Source organism: Nicotiana tomentosiformis, chromosome 4 (assembly GCF_000390325.3).
Source record: "Nicotiana tomentosiformis chromosome 4, ASM39032v3, whole genome shotgun sequence".
NCBI lineage: Eukaryota > Viridiplantae > Streptophyta > Magnoliopsida > Solanales > Solanaceae > Nicotiana > Nicotiana tomentosiformis.
The window spans coordinates 46403143-46423495 of NC_090815.1; positions in this window are offsets into that span (position 1 = coordinate 46403143).

The following is a 20353-nucleotide window of genomic DNA, read 5'->3' on the forward strand; positions in this document are numbered from 1 at the left end:
CATCTTCTCAATACTCCACCTGCCCCCCGCCGGGGGGTTAAGGGGGAGGTCAAAACCCTACCCATAAAAAAGTACATCTGCTCACAAAGAGCTACAAGATAGCCAAAAACATTACTGCTAATAAAATAAAAGTGAACAAAGCTAAACCAATATGATATTTAATAAGCCCACTATTTTGAGAGAAAAACCCTGAATTTGTTGAGGAAGATCAGTTGTAGAGGAAAACCTATAGTCAAACTAAGAATCGCAGCCGAAGTTTGCTAAAGAGTCTGCCACTTTGTTGTTTTCTCTAAATGTATAGACGATTTTGAAATGGCCAGCCGAGAATTTGGATGAATTGAAGCTCCACCATGAGTCTAGGTATGGGTAATTTTAGGGGCTTCTTTATTTTCATTGAAGAAATCAACAATGATTTTAGAGTCAATTGCGAGTTTACGAGCTTGATGAATATAGAGTGCATCCAGAAGAATAGAATCAGTAAACGTCCAAGATAATCTGATGTCAAGAAGCTGAGAACAGTCTTTCAACCAGTCCGTAATTTGTTGAATAATAGCAGCCGGTTGAGATATTGGGTTTTCTAATTTACTGCTATTGCCTTCCTTCCAGAGTTCCCAAACTGAAAAAATAGTAAGCATAGACGTGATGTAGCCAACTTGGGATTTCCTGCGAGATCTGTTAAACCGCCGGGACTGAATGGAATCCATTCGGAAGGATCTTATATTGAAAAGGCGATCAAAATGGTTCCAAACCTCCATAGAAAGCTCACTCTTGATGAAGAGGTGATCAATACTTTATTTATCATGCTCCGAACAGCACAAGCATTTGCTTGCTAATCTTATACCTTTCGTCTGAATTTATTCCCTTAACTGATTCTGAAATCCCCGCATACAAAGTCAAATAAGAGCTTCCACGCAAAAATACTAATTATTGTAGGAATGGCTTTATCCCAGACAAATTGAGTCCAGGCTTGAATGCTCGTTCGATTTCTTATCGATTCCCAACCAGCTTTGAGAATAAATGACTCACTACGATTCTTTTTGTATATATCCCCCTGTCCTCCTACTGAGATATAAATATACCACTATTCCTGATATCATAAACCACTCTGTGAGGCAAAAATGCTTCGATATCATTGAAAAAGCAGTTTCCATGTGCGTCAAGCATATCTATGATTTTGGAGAAATAACTAGTAAAGGAGTTGGCCTAGTCAATAAGAGGGAGTCATACTTTGGACTGCTTTTTTCAAAAGAAACTATCTGAAAGCCCCTATGGTTGGCTGCTTCCAAACCTGGTTGTCAGGACTTAGAGTGAAATCAATTCTATTTTCAAGGAACCCCACCAATACTTAAGGGCTCAAAATGGTGGATTGGAAATGGAGCTAGCACTGATTTCTGGTTCCACCCCTGGCTCTCTGATATTCTTCTCATTGAATGTATGTCCCTCTTATTGACCAGGTAAACTTCATACGAAAATCTTTTGAAAGCTCTTGAAAATGTCTTGTAGTAGGAAGACCCACAGCCCCTTCCTGAATAGGTAGGCACATAGTATCAAAAAATATCCAGTGAAGCTTTCTTTTGTCTTCATCACCACCTCACCAAAAGTTAGCTAACATTTTTTTCCAACTGGTCAAGAACTCCCTTTGAAACTGGAATCCCTGCAAGAAGGTGTATAGGCATCAAGAAAAGAATATGTTTGCAAAATACGCCGCCCTCCACTGGATAACAATGCTTTCATCTCCTGCCACTTTATTTTATACTCTATTCAGAAGATGAGAAATCTTTTTTTTAGCTTAATCCTAGATAAAAATATTAGGAATCAAAGCAAGGAAAGTAGCATTGATGGAACGGGGGATCGCACCTTCAGCGAAGAAATAAGGTGACCAGCTGGAAGTTTTTGAAATCCCAATAATATTTTCTATATAAAAAGAATCCGAAAATCTATCAGGCTTTAAAGGATAGGGGAGACCTTTTTTGGGTTAGTGCACGCCGACATACTCAATATTACCTTTTGAACTTCTTCCATATTAGGAGGGCTTGTAAGCATCTTATTATCTTCCTCTGTGACTAGAGAGGGGATGGTCTCAAAGATCTCATCTTCAAGCACCAAACCTTGAGAAGAAAGTAATGTATGAAATAAATTGAGAGCTTCCTGCCATACAGAGACAAGTTCTGAATTTGGTTCAAGGTGCTTATTCTCTGTCTTTCTTCGTAAAGCAGAAGTTTTTCAAGGGTACTCTTGGCCGAATCTAATAGAATTTTCTTATCAGCATACCAACTCTGTCCAAGAGCAAATTGGCCTTCTTCATTTTTGGCATTTTTATATTCTGAAATAGTTCGCCAATTCAGTGCTTTATTTGTCGAGTCAATCTTCCTGGAGAAGACTTGAAAAGGATTTTCCGAGAATGGTTGAGATCAATGTGAAAATTAGAATGCCGAATCCACATTTTTTGGAAACGAAAGACCCCAGGCCTGCGGGTATTATAATCTTCTAAGAAGATTACTAGAGGAGAGTGATCAGAGGATACTCTAGGCAAATGGTCAACTCTAATGGAAGCAAAATGACTTTTATATAGAAGCGGGCAGTCCCCATTCAAAAGGATTCTATCTAGTCTGGCCCAGATACAATGTTGATTAGTTTGATTATTGCTCCAAGTCAATTTGCTGTCATTGAAACCCCAATCAAATAATCTAAACGAGAAAATCATATCTTCAAAGCTCATCACTTCAATAAAGGCATTGAAGTCAGGAGGCCGACCCCCAAGTTTTTTCTAATGGATCCGCAATTACATTAAAGTTCCCCCTACTAGCCACGGGAAGTTAATGTAAGTCGATAGGTCCTTCAATCATCGAGTACACTATCGACTTCCCACACTTATCATGACAACATCACCGATCTTTGGTGCTTATGGGGGGCCTATCTGTTACACCCTATATTTTCGTACGTAAAAATGCATCGTAAGCAAACTAATGTAGGACCAAAAATGAGATAATTTTTAAAAGTATATAAAGTAATTTAATCATGTTACCTCTGAGGTTACAAATATTGAAGATCATGAACAACAAGTACAAAGAGGATTGGACGGTTCAGAAGCTAAAGCAATTGAAGAAAATAATATTTCGTCGAAAGTCGACAAGTTGGGAATGTTATAACATATACCTTTGGGGTGAGACTAGGGTGCTTAACATGATAAGGAGATTATGTTATGATTTATATTAGTCGTATGACATCCGTGTGTTATATTTTGAAGTCAAGCGAGTTGTGGAACAAAAGTCGATGAAAGTCATCACAAGTTACATTCATAAGTTTTACTGAAACTTTGGATCAAATTTAACTGCGATTTTCTCCCAATATACTTAGAGTTATGGGGTGTTCTACCCATCAAAATAAAGATCTATGAGTCTATTTTCCAATGCATTAAACCGTTTATCAATACGACATTGGAGTAGAAAGATATGGGCATTTGTGCCATACTGCGCAAGCTGCTAGGTGACAAGTAGGTATGTCACCTACTTGCTTAAATGAGAGCCCAAAAAAATGGGCCATTTCGGGTCGTCCAAAGAGGCCTTTTAAGGGCCTATTTTTTTCATATATTAGACTTAAAATAGAGCATAATAACCAGATATAAGCTCTGCAAAGAATCCTCCCAAATATTTCCCACAAACCCTAATTGATTTTCTCTCCCTTTCAAGTTCCAATTGGAGGTAAAACCTAGAGTTTGATGAACCAAGATAAGAGCTGAGTTATCCAACAAATAAGGTGAGTTTACTGCTCTCTTTCATCCAATTTTTCTTCTGTAAATTCATGGTAAGTCGTTCTATACTTGTAAGAACTCACGGGACGGTGATCGGAAGCCGTGAGTTCGAGTTATTCACTTGTAGCGGACTGTTTTGTGGACTGTTTTGTGTTGCTGTTGGGCTGCGTGTTTTACTACTGTTTTGTGGAGTTTTGGAGGAGGAAGGGGGTTTATAAACACCATATAAATGTAGGGTGGTTGGCTGATCGTTCGTCATAACATTTTCGGGTCGTTTGACACTACTACGGTGGTCGTTTTGTGTACGAAGAGATTGGGGTGTGTTGGGCTGTTTTGTAGTATTTGATGGTGTATATAGGGCTGGAAAATGATATATATATGTTGTTATTGTTCTGTTCTTGTATTGTTGGTGTTATCTTGAATTTGGAGGAAGTAAGGATTATAGGGGAGATGCTGCCCATTTTAATACAAAATAAGTTTGTCGTTTGTTGTGCGATAGTTGTACCTTTCGTAACTTAACGATAGTATTATTATCATTCTTGTAGATTAAGGTGCGAAGAGGTGAGTTCAACTTGGTGATTGGAAATATTGTGATAAGGTATGTTAAGGCTAAGCCTTCCTTCATTTTGGCATGATCTCGTAGCTACATGTGTTAGTAATGAGACAAAAGAGAAGTTCATATTCATGAATTTATTCACACTATTCTAGTCTCATAAGTTACAATATTATTCCTTATCGAGACTCTATATTCAATTTTAGTATTGTCTTCTTCCAGTCAAGAGAGAAGCAAGCCTATATATATAGTATTACAGTATTTTCATTACCATCGAGCTATAATCGATGGGCAGGCCCCTATTGGGCAACCTTTGATCAGATGGAAAGTTATATACCGAGCCTACTGTGGCCGAGCGCCTATAAGCGAGCCCAGCATGGTCGAGATACATAGCCTAGTATGGCCGAGCGCCTATGAGCGAGCCTACTATGGCAGAGCAGTTATATATACCGAGCCTTATAAGGCCGTACAATTATTTTACTTACTATATTGAAGGAGTTGAGTCAGTATCAGCAGGTAAGTATATCTCCAGATCATCTTTGACTCCCAGTTACTTCCAGTTATTATATTATCAGTTCAGTTTCGATTTTCAGTTATGTTATTGCCTTACATACTCGGTACATTATTTCGTACTGACGTCCCTTTTCCGGGGACGCTGCATTTCATGCATGCAGGTTCAGATAGACAGACGAGTAGATCTCCTCAGTAGGTGTTTCCAGAGTTTAGCCTGATCGGTAAGCTCCACAACCTTCGGAGTTATCGGGTCTAGGTTTTTGTGTGCATCTTATGTATGTATTTATATATATAATATGGGTAGGTCGGGGCCCTGTTCCGATCACAATATATCTATCAGTAGAGGCTTGTAGACATATCCTGTTGGTTAGTGCAGTATGTTGGGTTTGTAGGCCTGGTATGTATAATTTGGTGGTTTGTCAGCTGTAGTAGCTATGACGGCCTTTTCAGCCTAGCTTTATATTGATGTTTAGTTAGCGCTAGTTTCCATTCAGTTTTATATTTTGCTTCGCAAATTGTCTTGCAAGGTGGCCCCATGGCCAAAGTATGACATTATGTGTTCAGAGTCCCTTAGTCGCAATTTGGTACGCCAGGTTAGGTGAGGCACCGGGTGCTTATCTCGCTCCTAGGTTCAGGGCGTGACACTATCATACACATGCACCACCAGAGTCTTCATAAGAACTCTGGGGCGAGGGCCAAGGTGAACCCGGATTAACGATGAGAAGCGGTCAAATCAGTAGCAAAGGCACCAGGACAGACGGTTGGTTAAACCGGGTGATAGCTTTGCGATCGATAGCTCAGTGAGGTATGCCACCCACCCTACTTCTAATGATAGATAGAAAAAGTGGGAGAGGGGCTGAGGGACGGCAAAGGTACAAAAACAAAAACTACATGACATACGTACGTTAAATGGTAGGCCTATTACGAACAATCATTAAGGCAATCTCCAATCTCGCTCGGCTCGGGGCGATCACTTGAATAGGGCGGGATTGATCGATCTACATCAAAAATTCTGGTTTCCCTTCCCAGGAGCGCATCTACATAATAAAGAGAGCACGCACCACACTCCTACTATACCAGGGCCTTTAGCTTTCACTGAGAAGAAGAGATTACTTCCAGCTAGCTTTTTTCCCTAACCCTAACCAATGAATGATAGGCCGGCTTAGGATAATTGAAAACGAATTCACTTTCAGTAGTCGGAGGCAGGTCAGGGGTCGGTGGGCACGCCCCCAGCTTCTTAAGTTTGGGAATTGTGCCGGACCAATGCTACGAGCTTCCAGAATCCAATGAAATATTTGTAAAGTCGACCATTACTAGTGTTATGATTCATTCGATTGGCAGGTCCAATCGATTCATAGCCTCTCGAGCACAACCCATATTCATGCAAGGATTGGTGATTGAGGATCCATATAAAGTTTTATGAAATATCTTAGAGATCAAGAAACATATACTTTCTTCAGGAAATATGAATACTTTATGGCAGGGACAAGAAATATTTTGGCGTTGAATCGGGTCAGGAAGAACAAGTTGTTCCAGCTCCAGGAAAAAGATTCATCTTCCAATTTTCCCTTCCTTCCAATATTTTTTATTTTAGCTTCCCTCATTCCTTTTATTGAGCATAATGATGCGAATCGGGCTTGTTGTGTTTAGTTTACAGCGTCAAGCAATTCCGCTTTTCCCTACCGATGATGTGCTGAGAAGTGCATTGTTGGAACTGGGTTGGAACTTAAGACCATAAGCTCTAGATTTGGGGGTTTTCTCTATAGCCGAACACAAGGGAAAGATCATTTTTTTTACCGAAAAAGATCGTTTTATCAGGTGATGGATACACTATAAGCATTCCTTTGGTTATGTATTATGTATAAGCCTTCCAAAAAATAGAAAGACTTATATGCATCAGGTTCATAGGGGTAAATACATTCAAAAGGGAAAACTTTTAGCGGCTCATATTTCAAATAAAGATCGCCGCATGGAAAACTCCTTTTTTGGGGGGGTTGTCCCCACTGGTTTGCAAAAGCAATGGGAGACTTGCTCCATAAACCCCCCCCCCCAGAGACTTTCGTCCCCAGTATTCTCTATGGGAAAAGGCGCTCAGGTGCGCTTAAAGTCTTATTGCCTATATCTTATCTTAAGACGAGGTCGCTACCCCGCCTGCTTTAGTCTCAAATAGGGCGCAAATTGAGGTTAACAGACTGGACCGAACCTCCCTACGTCAAGAGTTTTTGCCTCTTCACAAGAGAGAACTAGGTCGTAACACCGGAAGACTGCGTTGTTATTAGTTATTATTAAAATGATATAATTTCTTTGTATGCTTAGTCACCAGTGGCACAACCTACGGGCTAAGTACGCCTTAATAGGAGTATTTGTTTCCTCCACGATAGTGTAATACCAAGACCAGTAAGAGAGAATGGACTTCATCCATTGGGACAAAACCCATGCCCCCCTAACCAGTCGTACTCTGAACAGGCTTCGAAAAACTTCGAGATCACCGAGTGTTTTGGGAATCGAGGGGTCAAGAGCCTAATCAGGTCCCCTCACCATACCTTGTTGATAAGAGGTTAAGTGTTTACCAGTGGTTGCACTTAACCAGATCCAAAAGGGGAGAGGACACACACCGTTCGGTGAGTGAAAGATGAGGAAATACCAATTCCAGTGTCTCCTAGGAGGTGTCGTGCGTCGAGTATACACCTGGTACCCAGCTTCCCGTAAACGATACGACAATGGAATATCCTTAGACATAATATCCCTCATTACAGGAACAAGGGATATGGAACTAACTAAGGATCTTAGCATGTGACAGGAGATAGGAAAAAAGTCCTTAGTCACTCCACGTACGAAGAACTGCTTAGAAAACTCCAAAGCACCAACTGACGATACTAACGATTTATCTAACAAAAATGGAACATTCAGTGGCGAAATTAGCTCGCGATAACGCTCAGCCACCCACTCATCTCCGATGACAATATCGTCGCCGAGGATAGCGTAGCATGTAAAAAGAACTCCTGGATATACTTGGGCTGCTACGAACCAAATCACCAAATGGTGAGTAAATGCAAAAGCAGGCTAAGCTCCGTAAAAGCCCAATGGGGCTCCTATTACAAAATGAACTCTACCTCGAGGAAGCCGACGACGAGAATTTCGAATCGTCAGAAAAGAGTAGTAAGCATACTTTCACAATGGTCTTATCCACAAGCATATCAATGTTCGGCAGCGAAAAATCATCTTTGGGAACATGCTTTATTGAGATTTCAAAAATAGATGCATATGCGAACATGTCCATCCCTCTTGGGCATGGGGACGATGTTCGAAATTCAATCAGAATAATCTACTGCCTTAATGAAATCAGTATAATAGTAATAAGACAGCTGAAGAGAGGATGACGTAGACAAGAATCAACCTCTTCCCGGTGAGGTTTTGATGTATCGCAGAATCCTAAAAGCAGTTTCTAAGTGAGATGATCTAGGCTTGTCCATAATAAAATCGGTTGACCACTCCCTCCTATGTTGTAAGTGTAAGCAATATCTCGGCGATAATTAGTCAGGTAGAAAAGAGTCCCAACAAGTCTCCTTGCAAGTAGATGGGTCATCCAATAGCTCTCCTGCATCTGAGGCTAATTTTAGATCTTATTCCGGTTTGCATGCAGAAAGACCATCTTTTGACAATAAATCCAATGAATACTTGCACTGGGTTCCAAAACACTTTGCGACCTCATCACTTTAATCTCCAGAAGAGACTTTGAGTCTCCTAAATCTTTCATATCAAACTGGGTTCTTAATCTTCTCTTAAGCTCATTTATCGAAGCTAAGTCATTACTAGAGAAAGCAATGTCATCCACATAAAGCAGAAGAAGGACAATACCTGATGTCGACCTCCTTATAAACATTGAATGATCCAATTTACTTATTTGAAAATAGGCTCCTTCCTCTACTCCTATTTTGGCTCTTATACATGCTGCTGTCACTTTTCAAACCAAGCTCTTGGTGCCTGCTTTAGCTTGCCGGAGGCCGTAACATAAATCGCTTTCTTGAGCTTGCATACCAAGTTAGGATTCCTAGGAGAAGAGAAGCCTGGAGTTGGAGGAGGGTGAATAGCAACTTATTCTTGCCCCCTTCCCTTATGTTGTTGAAAGGCATTCTATTCTTCACGTCAAATTGAAATAAGGCCACCTTTTGATTGTAGCCAAGGCAAGAATGCCACGAATGGTGTTTAGAAACCTGAAGCAAATCTTTTCCCTATCTCTAAAGGTGTTCGACTCAATATTCTTGAAGGAATCCTTTAGCTACTAATCTAATCTTGGATCTATCTACCGAGCCATCTGCTTTATGCTTGATCTTATAAATCCACTTGCAGCCAATGGCTTCTTTCCCTGCAGGCAATGAGACTAAGTCTTATTATTTTTTTCCTGTATAGCATCTCTCCAGCAAGAATGATTGGAGGCTTCAGCAAATGATTTAGGTTCATGAGAAGATTGAACTTAGATGAGGTAATCCCGATCTTTTAGGGAAACGATTCATAAGCCTTCAACAGGATAAGAAACTTGAGAGGATCGACAAAGCTGAGAGCGGGATCTAGAATTTGAGGAAGCGACTGGAAAGGAAGCAACTGGGCTAGACTGCTGATCTTCTGGAGTAGCCTGACCCTGGGAAAGAGACTGTAATCACCGCCGAGAATAAACATGATGTGCCAGGTGACAGGAATCCTCTGAGGTCAGCTGAACAGGCTGATAATCGGCAGAAAATGCTGAGCAAAGCTACTGGCCTGAAGAGTGAGGCTAATCCGTAACATCAACTGCAGAAGAATGAGGTTCGAGTTGATGAACAGGAGAAGGCCGCAATACATCTCCATCATCATTCTCCCCCGGGGATGATTAAAGAGGTTAAGGAAAATATAAGGCGACAATATTAAAGAGAGCATTAAGGATACATCGACTCTCTTGGATTTCACGTCATAGCATATATATACCCGGACTGAGCATATCCAAGAAAGACATAAGTGGTCACCTTGGGGACAACTATGCTCTTAACTGCGCAGGAATATGAATAAAACATGTGCATCCAAACACTCGCAGATGCCTATTATAGTACTTGCCCAGTAAGAAGTTCATGAGGTGCCGCTGCAGCTTGGATTATCGTAGAATAAGAGGAGCCGTCTTAGGAAATGACTTAAAAGACAGATGTCGCCGCTGCGAGGCAAGAGAGCAACTTGTCTGGTCTTGCGGTGCACTCATTTCCGTTAAGAGACTAAAATGACGCCCCAGCTTGACTCGAGACCAAGACTCCTTACAACTCGTACCAATAGCGGCACTGAACGGCTGGAGATTGATTAAAGAGGCAGGCCCAGCCAGCCCTCTCCCCCCCTCCCCCAACCGCCTATCTACTCGTGTTCGTAGCTCGATCGGAGGTCAAGACTGTGGTCCGGCGGAAAACCAGAAGTCGTCTGTATCAAGTGATACGTGAATTGCTTAGTAGTGCTTCGCCACTACCCTAGCTGGCAGAAATAGATTAATGGTAGAGCATAGCCTTGCCAAGGCTGAGGTTGAGGGTTCAAGTCCCTCCTTCCACTCCTGGCTTTATCGTTTAGTGGTAACAAGTTCCGTGCATAAGCCACTTTAGAGATAGGGGCGAGCAGCAAGCAGCCTCTTGTATAGGGTGGAAAACCTATCTCACTAATAAGCGGAAAGGGGCAAGCCAAAACTGACTCCTAACAAGTTGCTGGCTTTTCATCAGCCGTTGCACGCTAACGAAAGCTCGATCCATCTTCCCTGGCCTCCCCAACACACTCTTGATACGAAAGCTCCCACCATAGAGAAGAGATAGAAAGTCTGGGTAGCCTCGATCACCCTCCCTTGAACCTGAACTAGTCGAGAGAGATGAACCCGCACCATATTTTTTCGAATCGAAACCCCCAACTAGAGATGGAATTCCAGAACCTAAACAACTCAGTTGAGAGCTCCGTGACTGGTTCAAGGGAAGGTCAACCAATGATTGATAGGCCATTCCCTCCCTATCCGTCTCTTGATCCCTCATTCCACTAATCCGTTGTTACTGATTCATTCAAGGCATAGACTCTCCATTTCTTTGTCTTATTAGCGCAGGTGTTCGTCAACGATGAAAGCTGCTGAACTTCAGACTCGAGTGGAGAAAGAGGGCTAGGCCCCCGGAGGGCTTTCAGGGACTGGGGAAGATGGGTGGATTATAGAGCTGGGGTAGGGGAAAATCGGAGGCCCATCGGGATTGGGCATGGACAAGCCTCGACTGGGCCAGCATTGATGAAAAAAGAAAAACTTCCCCCATCGCATCATTAACCGGTGTAGGATTCAAGATCAGGTCCAGGATTCGAGTCAAATCAACCTTCCCTCTCATCTCAGGGTGAGGCAAGGAATTGTTTCAAATGTTCGTTATTCAATATCTCGGTAGCTCAAGAAGTTTGACTAGTTGCTCCTCCGACCTGGAGTGGATTCTACGGGAAGGGCTGAGCCTCACCTTGCAGTAGGAAGGTGTTCGTTGTTGGGACGGGTTCAAACTAGACTGAAGGGAGGAGGAAACAAAGAGTCCTCTCTTCCTGGTCTTATCAAACCAGACACTGAATACCTGGGGATTCATCACTGGCTAGGGATTTTGAATTAAAGCATGGGCATCTGCTAGTAAGAGGGAGCAGTAGATCGTCGATTGAAGATCCAGGTCAGTAAACTTCTATTGGGACTTCTATTGATTATTAATTCGACTCTAGGGACTCCTAGCAGCAAACTAGTCTAAAAAAAGGGGGGCCCATAGAGAGGCAGGAGATGCAGGAGCCGCCAGCCGGATCGACCAACAAATGATAGGCCAGAGAGATGGGCTCATTTGACTAATCAGTGATCCCTGGGCCTACCTAACACAGATGTCCCTGAAATAGGGGATTGGTTGATCGGAAAGCTCAGGCAGGAGTAGGACATTCCATACAAATCTTTCAGATCCGCTAGCTGGTGGTCCTCTCCTTAGAGTCAAGTGGCTTTCAGCTCCTCTCAAATCCCATTTTTTCATCGACAGGTAGGGTGAATTCTAAGGTTCCTTATTCCGGTTGTAAAGCGGAAGAAGAGGGAGAATGGGCACAGCCCCACTAGCAGCCCGTATTTCCGACCCGAAAGGAATGGAAAATGAAAGAAGAATATGTGTGCACTATCTATGGAGTGGAGTGACTATCCTTACTTTCCTCCTCCCTATCTCCCCCTTTTTTGCCTTCGGCTATTACCGGCTGGCAAGGCTTGGCCCAACATTGGATTTGTTTGAAAACTACCAAGGTGGCATTCATTCAATCAAATATTTTATGTCTATGCCAGCCCAAACTAATTTACCTTTTTTGGAAAGGAAGGAATGCAGGGAAGAAGTCTTTCCTTTCCACTGGTTCTTGAAAGCTATCAATCCTCGCTTCTCCCTCTCGCATCGGTTCTGCATCAGATGATGAGCCCATGCGAAAACTTTCTCTTTTATTGGCTACCAATAGGTAGGCTATTAGATTGAGGCGAAAGCCTACCAATGCATAAAGGTTCCGATTCGAGCGAGAGCCCAAACGGGTGAGGCGAGAAGATCTTGATCGAAAGCTCCACTGTTATGAATATTGAGAAAGACTTTTTGAAATTCGATCAAATCGATCGAGAATATCATCATCTGTTAGGTGGGTCAACCTACCGACTGAGTTGGGCTGGGCGTCCATGTCACAGAACCTTTCTCTAGCCAAGAATCCCATTATTGATTGAATCGGGGCGGATCCAATTCATTGGCAAAAGAAAAATCTATCATTTTAACACTCAGAAAAAAAACCTAGAAACGAGGAAGAGTCACTAAGACAAGAGAGCTATAGGTAATCAAGCAAGAAGGATAGGTTCAAAAAGGCGAGGCAAGGGGCTCTCCATCACTAGGAAGATTGTGTCCAGGATCTGGTAATCTAAGCCTTGCTTCTTCTGGTCGGCTCGTAGCCTGTGCTTTATTACAGGTAGTCATTCCCCCGTTCCTTTAGTCTTTTCAAGGGTACTTGTTTCTTAAGTCGCGGTCATGTCTTGCCCCCCCCCCCAATATAGTGATCGCTTCCATGTTTTCCCCGAATTTCATCAGTTCCAGGCTCAAGTGCATGTTCATCCATCTTCATTCCAAATAAAGGCAAACATCTCCATTGAGTGACTGTAACTGCTATGGTTTACAGTCAATAGTTCTTAACCAACCCTTTTTTTTTATTAATTAACATTAATTAATTCATTATTATATTATGTCTTTCTTTCGAAAGGGCTTACGGTTTATTACACCAAAGGCTTTCAGTGAACTATTAAAGCTATCGAGAGAGTACCAAATACTGACGGTGACGAAGGTTACCAACTTTTGGTGGACGCGGAGCCAATAATTTCAGTCGAAGAGCGTAATGAGTCTAAGGTTATAGAAGCCTTCGCCAACTTTGATAGGCATAGCATTGCAAGTAAATTGAGTAGAGAGCTTACCCTTTCTTTCTATTAGAGTCGCGAGCTTGTTGTATTCGGTCCTAAGGGGAGAACCTTGATGCTTACTTGCTATATTCCCGCGTCCTTGCACGGCTCGTTCTTCGATCCCTGCTTCTCCCTTCCACCTCTCCCCATTCCTACCGTCCAAAACAGGCCTATGGAGTATAGCCAAGTGGTAAGGCATCGGTTTTTGGTACCGTCATGCAAAGGTTTGAATCCTTTTACTCCAGATTATGAACACCCAATTGGATCTGTCAAGAAAGAGCTGACGACTACAAGGGAAATAGCTGACTGCAGTCCGCGAGCTCGCAAGCCAAAAAATGTTTGACTTGAACCTACCTTTGCTAAGAGAAGAGAGAGAAGGGAAATACAGATGGCAGAAAGAAATCTTTCCAACTGCAAAATTGAACACAAGACTGACTTCGGCCAGGTTCTTTTATCAATCTCCTGGCCCTTGCTTAACTCCTTGTTCCATAAACCGGTCGCTGGTAGATCTGATCGGATCCCATGCACGCGAGAGCCCAGCCCGGGAAGAATGCATGGTTCCTTGGCACTTCATGGGACGGACGTTCGCAGTCCTCCTCCATATAATCTAACACTACCTCATTCACCCAGGCCTGCCGGCACCATAAGAGAATGAGGGAGCTACTCTGCTTGCTTGTGCAGGCGAGGACCACTCGGCTAGGGTACGCTAGAGGAGCTGAAAGCCACTTGACTCTAAGGAGAGGAGCTTCGAGTGACTTTTAACTTTGCTCTTCGACAGCCCTAACAAGTCACTTGAAGCTCTACCCTTTGCTTTGCCCCATGTTGTCTTCCTCTAGTTGCCCCCACCCAATAGCCAATAGGCAAAAAAGGTTGCAGTCAATTGCCCTTCCCGTTATCATCAAACAAAAGACTACCAAACACGCCTTTTGCCGGCAAGCTACCCTCTCCTACCTCATCTATAGGCATTTCTATCCGCCCGCACGCGAGATCAGATTGACTACTCTACTACCATCATTCCAAAGGTTTTTTTATTCAAAAGGATGGAGAATAAATAGCTTATTCATTATTTTATAGGCTCCACACCGCTTCATTCAATTGCTCTGTCATAAATAAAGGGAAGGAAATCTTTTGTTGATCAATCGCCTGAACCTGCCTTTCTTTCTTTGCCAGGAGGGGTGGCCCAATCACTAATAGATCTCTCAATAGGAGCCTCATTCTGTCTAGAGGAAATAGCTTCGGTGGATCCGGTTGATTAAGTCGTTGTGTCTATCGATACCCACCTGCTCGGAGTGCGGGTAAGGGATCACCTATTAATTGTGTCATTGCATGCTTTTTGGTAGAGCCCCCACTTCCCACGGCTACAGCCAGCACCAGGAGCCTAGAAAGGTATAGGCACCAATTCATTCAGTCAATGAAGCTGCAGTCGGTTCTGATGATTATGCTGTTTCAAATGGATGTTCAGTTGGTTCAGCGATAGATGTAGTCGATGGGGTAGAGATTCTGCAGATACTCATCTTGCTCCTCATTTCCCCAACCTTCCCTGTAGGCTCCCTGCTCCGCCAGCGCGACAACTATCCAAATCTTTTGACGCTTCTTCTCACTGAGCAGCACCTCGAATACCACTTCAGGTTCAGGGAGCTCCGGTAGGGGGACTTGAGTCTTAGCAGAACCTTCCCTTTTCTTCTCTCTCATTTGCCTAATCTCCCGGGCCTCAACTGAATTTGCTCCATTTTGCTCAGTTGGGGAGCAGAGGTACCCTCGAGCAGTGTATGGGCTGTGATATTTGTGGTAGTGGGGGTAGAACTCGGAAGGCTAGCCAAGGTTGTGTCTTTCCGAGCGGACGAGGTTGGCTCGGTGACCGAGGGCTTGCGTGCAGGTGGCATTGCGACCACGGGCTTGGATGTCACTTCAATATTTCTCTATTTTTTTAGGCCCGAGTGAAGGCATATATGTCGAACGGATTCACAAAAAACAAAGGCAATTGAAAAACATAAAAAATGGAAATGGGGCTTACTCGTGATGATGTCGGGAAGGGTGTCATAGAAAGATGTTTGGGGTAGTGGCTGTAAGTTTGAAGGCTTTTGTCTTATTTGAGTGAGGATGTGAATAAGTAGAAAAGGAAATAATTAGGCTTTGAACTTACCTTCTCTAGATGGAAGGGGTGACCGGGATAAGTGATATGCGAAAAGCGATATGCTTTACACGTCCGCTTCCAGGACTTCACGCCCATGCATCTCCTGACTGTAATGTTTTGGGTTGGCTCTGCTAGCCAGTTGTGCTGCGTGAGCCTCCAGATGCCTCCAAGCAAGCGAAGGTTTTTGGGGTAATCACCGCGCGTCCTTCCCATGCTCCGTGACAACAGCGGTACACTGAAACAAAGGGGTTAGTCTTCGTCGTGCTGGGGTATCCCGATCCGGATGCCACAAAAATTTAGGGAAGCCTTCTTCTTAAAAGACTTTCTGCGACCAGTGAGAAAGCGAACAACTTTAGGGCTTAAAGGAACACCTTTATGTTTCATATTGAGTCCTCAGAGGTATGGCCTACTTGGTGTCGGATCAGCTCGACAGGTCACTCAATAGTCTTTCGCGGAGTATCCCATGTTTTAGTGAACCCTGGGAGTTGTCGGCGGCTCGACGATCTTTATTCCAAAGGTTTACCGAGGTGAAGCTTTTGACAGGTATTCTTTTATTTATTTGTAGGTTTCTCTACTTCAGGCTCTTCCGAGGGCCTTTGTTTGAGGTGAGGTTCTATAGTTTGATGGTTACTTATTTTCTCCTCTCCCCTTCCCCGGTAGCTAGGAAACATTTCTAAATATATTTCCTTCCTTCCGTTCAGGGGCACTCTAAAGGCTTTGCAACCTTCAGAGCTGGTTGACAGCCGTCTAGTAAGTCCCCCTCGCTCTTTGATAGACATCTTTCGGTTCTCAGTTTCATCCGACGAACAACTTTAGGTCTTTATTCTGTATCCTATCCTTCCTTGCGGATTCCCGATTTCTGAAGGAGTAGCGGCTTGTGTCTCCGGCTCTGGGAGAACTTTACCTATAGCTAACCTAGAGAGGTTTACTTTAAGATAGCTCGGGAAGGCACTCTTCTTCGGAAAGAGGAGTTGCTTGCCTTACCACACCAACCACCTTAGCGCTGGAAGTTCTAGCAATGGGAAGCTAGGCAAAGGAATATTATATAGCAATTTCATATTCATTAGATAAGAGATTATGGATTTGTTCTTAGTGAGGACAACCGGATTGGGACGATCGGGTCGGTTGAGGGCAGCAGCACACCAATAGGTGGATTTCCATTCTTGTACTATTTGGGTAAAGGGCAGGAGCGCTCTTTCCCTCTCACCAGTACTTACTATAAGGGGTGGGGCAACCGGTTAAAACCAAATATCCAAACACCACTTTCCTTAATGGCTACCCGCTTTCAAGTGAAATGAACTCTTGGACTGGCTGAAAGGGAAAGGGGAAACTATACAAGGTATTTTTCACTCGTTTAAGGGACCAGTGTCAAAGGAAAGGATTGTTGCACTCTCTTGCTTGAATGAATTGACATTTGTGGATGCTTATTCATTCGAGATTCTTCTATCTATATTTAGAACTACTGGATCAACTACTCCGGCTTTTAGCCTTTGGAACCTGTGGAACCTTAAAGTCACTCGCCCGTTCAAACTCTTCTGTCCATCTCATCTAAAACCCTTGAATCAGTGAATCCAGGGATAGAGACCTAGCCCCTGCTTTATTTAAACAGCTAAGATAAGGTCTAAGACCGTCTCTTCTTTACCACATCCGCATTCCTCCTTCTTTTCGGATACTTAAGCTTCTAATGCTATGGAACCAGCTTTCCCAATCAATCAATTAAAATTAATGTGTAGGAACCTGCCCTCATCGAACTGAATGTCTACACTTACTGCATTTGAAGACAGACTAATGTTTAAGACCTCCTGCTTTCATGGAGATCCTTTCTTCTCTGACCGCTGGAGATTACCCATATATGGATAAATAACCATGAAGTTCGGCAATCTTTTGAGGAAAGGGAGTCGACTGACTGATAAGGAACTAACAGAAGGGGAAAATAGGAGTGAAACCATTCGACAGAGTTGGAAAGGACTTCGCTAATCATAATAAGGTTGGTCTCACCTTCGTCCGGGGACTCGAACGAGGTATTTTGTGCTTGCGCTATTGAGAGTCTCTTCCATTCTCTCTTCACCAGACAGATAGACAGATAGGCAATCCGATAGATAGATTATGTCTTCCTCACTATCAGCAAGCTCCCACAGGCGATGAACTGCTTTCGACTTCTTCATTCGGTTTGTAGCCATACCGTATAGAGTGAAAAATTCCTTTTAATGGGAGTAGCTATATTCAAGCAAGCATTCCAGTGAAACGATCCTTTGACAATGGGCTCTGCCCAACACTGGGACTGACTTTATACAGAGAGAGTAAAATCAGCAAAAAAGCTCTTTTTGAATCGGATATTGGATAGGCTAAGCTAGGTATAGCCCGCTCTCTCTACGGTTTTGCTTGAACTTGTCAAGCCTGGGTGCCTATGCGATTATTAAGGCAGGGTGCTATTGTACTAGTGGTGGAGTGGCTTGAATCAAATCGTTAATTCGGGTTCACCTTGGCCCTCGCCCCAGAGTTCTTATGAAGACTCTGGTGGTGCATGTGTATGATAGGGGCCCCCATAAGCACCAAAGATCGGTGATGTTGTCATGATAAGTGTGGGAAGTCTATAGTGTACTCGATGATTGAAGGACCTATCGACTTGCATTAACTTCCCGTGGCTAGTAAGGGAACTTTAATATAATTGCGGATCCATTAGAAAAAACTTGGGGGTCGGCCTCCTGTCTTCAATGCCTTTATTGAAGTGATGAGCTTTGAAGATATGATTTTCTCGTTTGGATTATTTGATTGGGCTTCCAAAGACAGCAAATTGACTTGGAGCAATAATCAAACCGGTCAACATTGTATCTGGGCCAGACTAGATAGAATCCTTTTGAATGGGGACTGCTCGCTTCTATATAAAAGTCGTTTTGCTTCCACCAGAGTTGACCATTTGCCTAGAGTATCCTCTGATCACTCTCCTCTAGTAATCTTCTTAGAAGATTATAATACTCGCAGGCCTGGGGTCTTTCGTTTCCAAAGAATGTGGATTTGGCATTCTGATTTTCACACTGATCTCAACCATGCTCGAGAAATCGTTTTCAAGTCTTCTCTATGAAGATTGACTCGACAAATAAAGCACTAAATTGGCAAACTATTTCAGAATATAGAAATGCCGAAAACGAAAAAGGCCAATTTTCTCTTGAACAGAGTTGGTCTGCTGATAAGAAATTTTCGTTAGATTTGGCCAAGAGTAACCTTGAAAAACTTCTGCTTTACGAAGAAAGATAGAGAATAAGCACTTTGAACCAAATTCAGATATTGTCTCTGTATGGCAGGAAGCTCTCAATTTATTTCATACATTACTTTCTTCTCAAGGTTCGGTGCTTGAAGATGAGATCCTTGAGACCATCCCCTGTCTAGTCCCTGGGTCCACGTCTCGGAATCGGGTAAAAGTCATAAAATATGAACACGCATTCACTCACGAGTCTAACCATACAAGAATTACTCAAATCCGACCTCAAATCACCTTCCAAAACTCGAAATTTTAGTCTATGAAGTTTCTATCATTTTTCCCCAAATTTCCAACTCGAATCCCTAATTAGATGATGAAAATAGCAATAGATTCATGAAATATAGTCCAATCCGAGTTAGAACCACTTACCCCAACAATCTCCTTGAAGAAATCTCGAATAATCGCCTCACACCGAGCTCTAAAACTCCCAAAATCGAAATGGGTAATCAACCCTCGAATTCCTCTTTTCTGCTGAGTAAACTCGCTTCTGTGAACCTTCAACCGCACTTGCGGTACCGCACCTGCGGGAAATCCATCGCAGGTGCAAAAATCACTAAAGGGGGCTGGGACCGCATCTGCGGCAAGGGGGGCGCACCTGCATGTGCACGCCTGCGGAGCACTGTCCGCTTCTGCGGTCATTCACCGTGCCTGCGGTTCCTATAACGCATCTGCGGGCATCGCAGATGCGGAAATTCCCTCGCACCTGCGATCCCTGGCCACGCCTCCAATCTCCTCTTTTGCGCTTTGCGAGTCGCACATGCGATCCCACACCTGCGGTCTCCCCGACGCAGATGCGAAAACACCAGATGCCTGAAGACTTCAGCAACAACACCAATCCAACTTTTGATCCGTTAAGCACCCGAAACTCACCCGATGCCCCCGGGACCACAACCAATCCTAAAATACCATACGAACATAGTTGAGCCCTCAAACCACATCAAACAACGCTAAAATCATGAATCATCCTCCGATTCAAACTTAAAGAACTTGAAACTTCTAAAATCCGACAACCGATGCCGAAACTAACCAAACCACGTCCGATTGACACCAAATTTTGCACACAGGTCATATTCAACCCTACGGACCTACTCCAACTTCCGGAATTGGAATCCGACCCCGATATCAAAAAGTCCACAACCGATCAAAATCTCCAAAAAATCGACTTCCGCCATTTCAAGCCTAAATGAGCTACAGACCTTCAAAACACCATCCGGACACGCCCCTAAGTCCGAAATCACCCAACAGAGCTAACGGAACTGAAGGAACTTTATTCCAGAGTCGACTTCACATAGTTCCGACTACGGTCCATATCCTAATGCTTAAACCTCCATTTAGGGACTAAGTGTCCCAAAACACTCCAAAAACCAAAATGAGACCTCCCGGCAAGTCACAATAGCAGACATAGATATGGGAGAAGCAGTTAATAGGGGATCGGGGCTATAACTCTCAAAACTACCGGCCGGGTAGTCACAAAAATTGTCTAGGAGATCCATCGTTGGGAAAAGTCCAAATTTGTTGTCCAAAAAAAAATTATCAATTAAACTAACACAACTAAAATAGCATAGAAAGTCACCCAGACAATCTCCTCACCCCACATTTAAAATTGTGCATCGTTCCCAATGCACAACATAAATAGTAAGAGGGTAAAAGAAATACCTTGGTAGGCCAAAGGCCGAGCAGTAGTAGCTCAT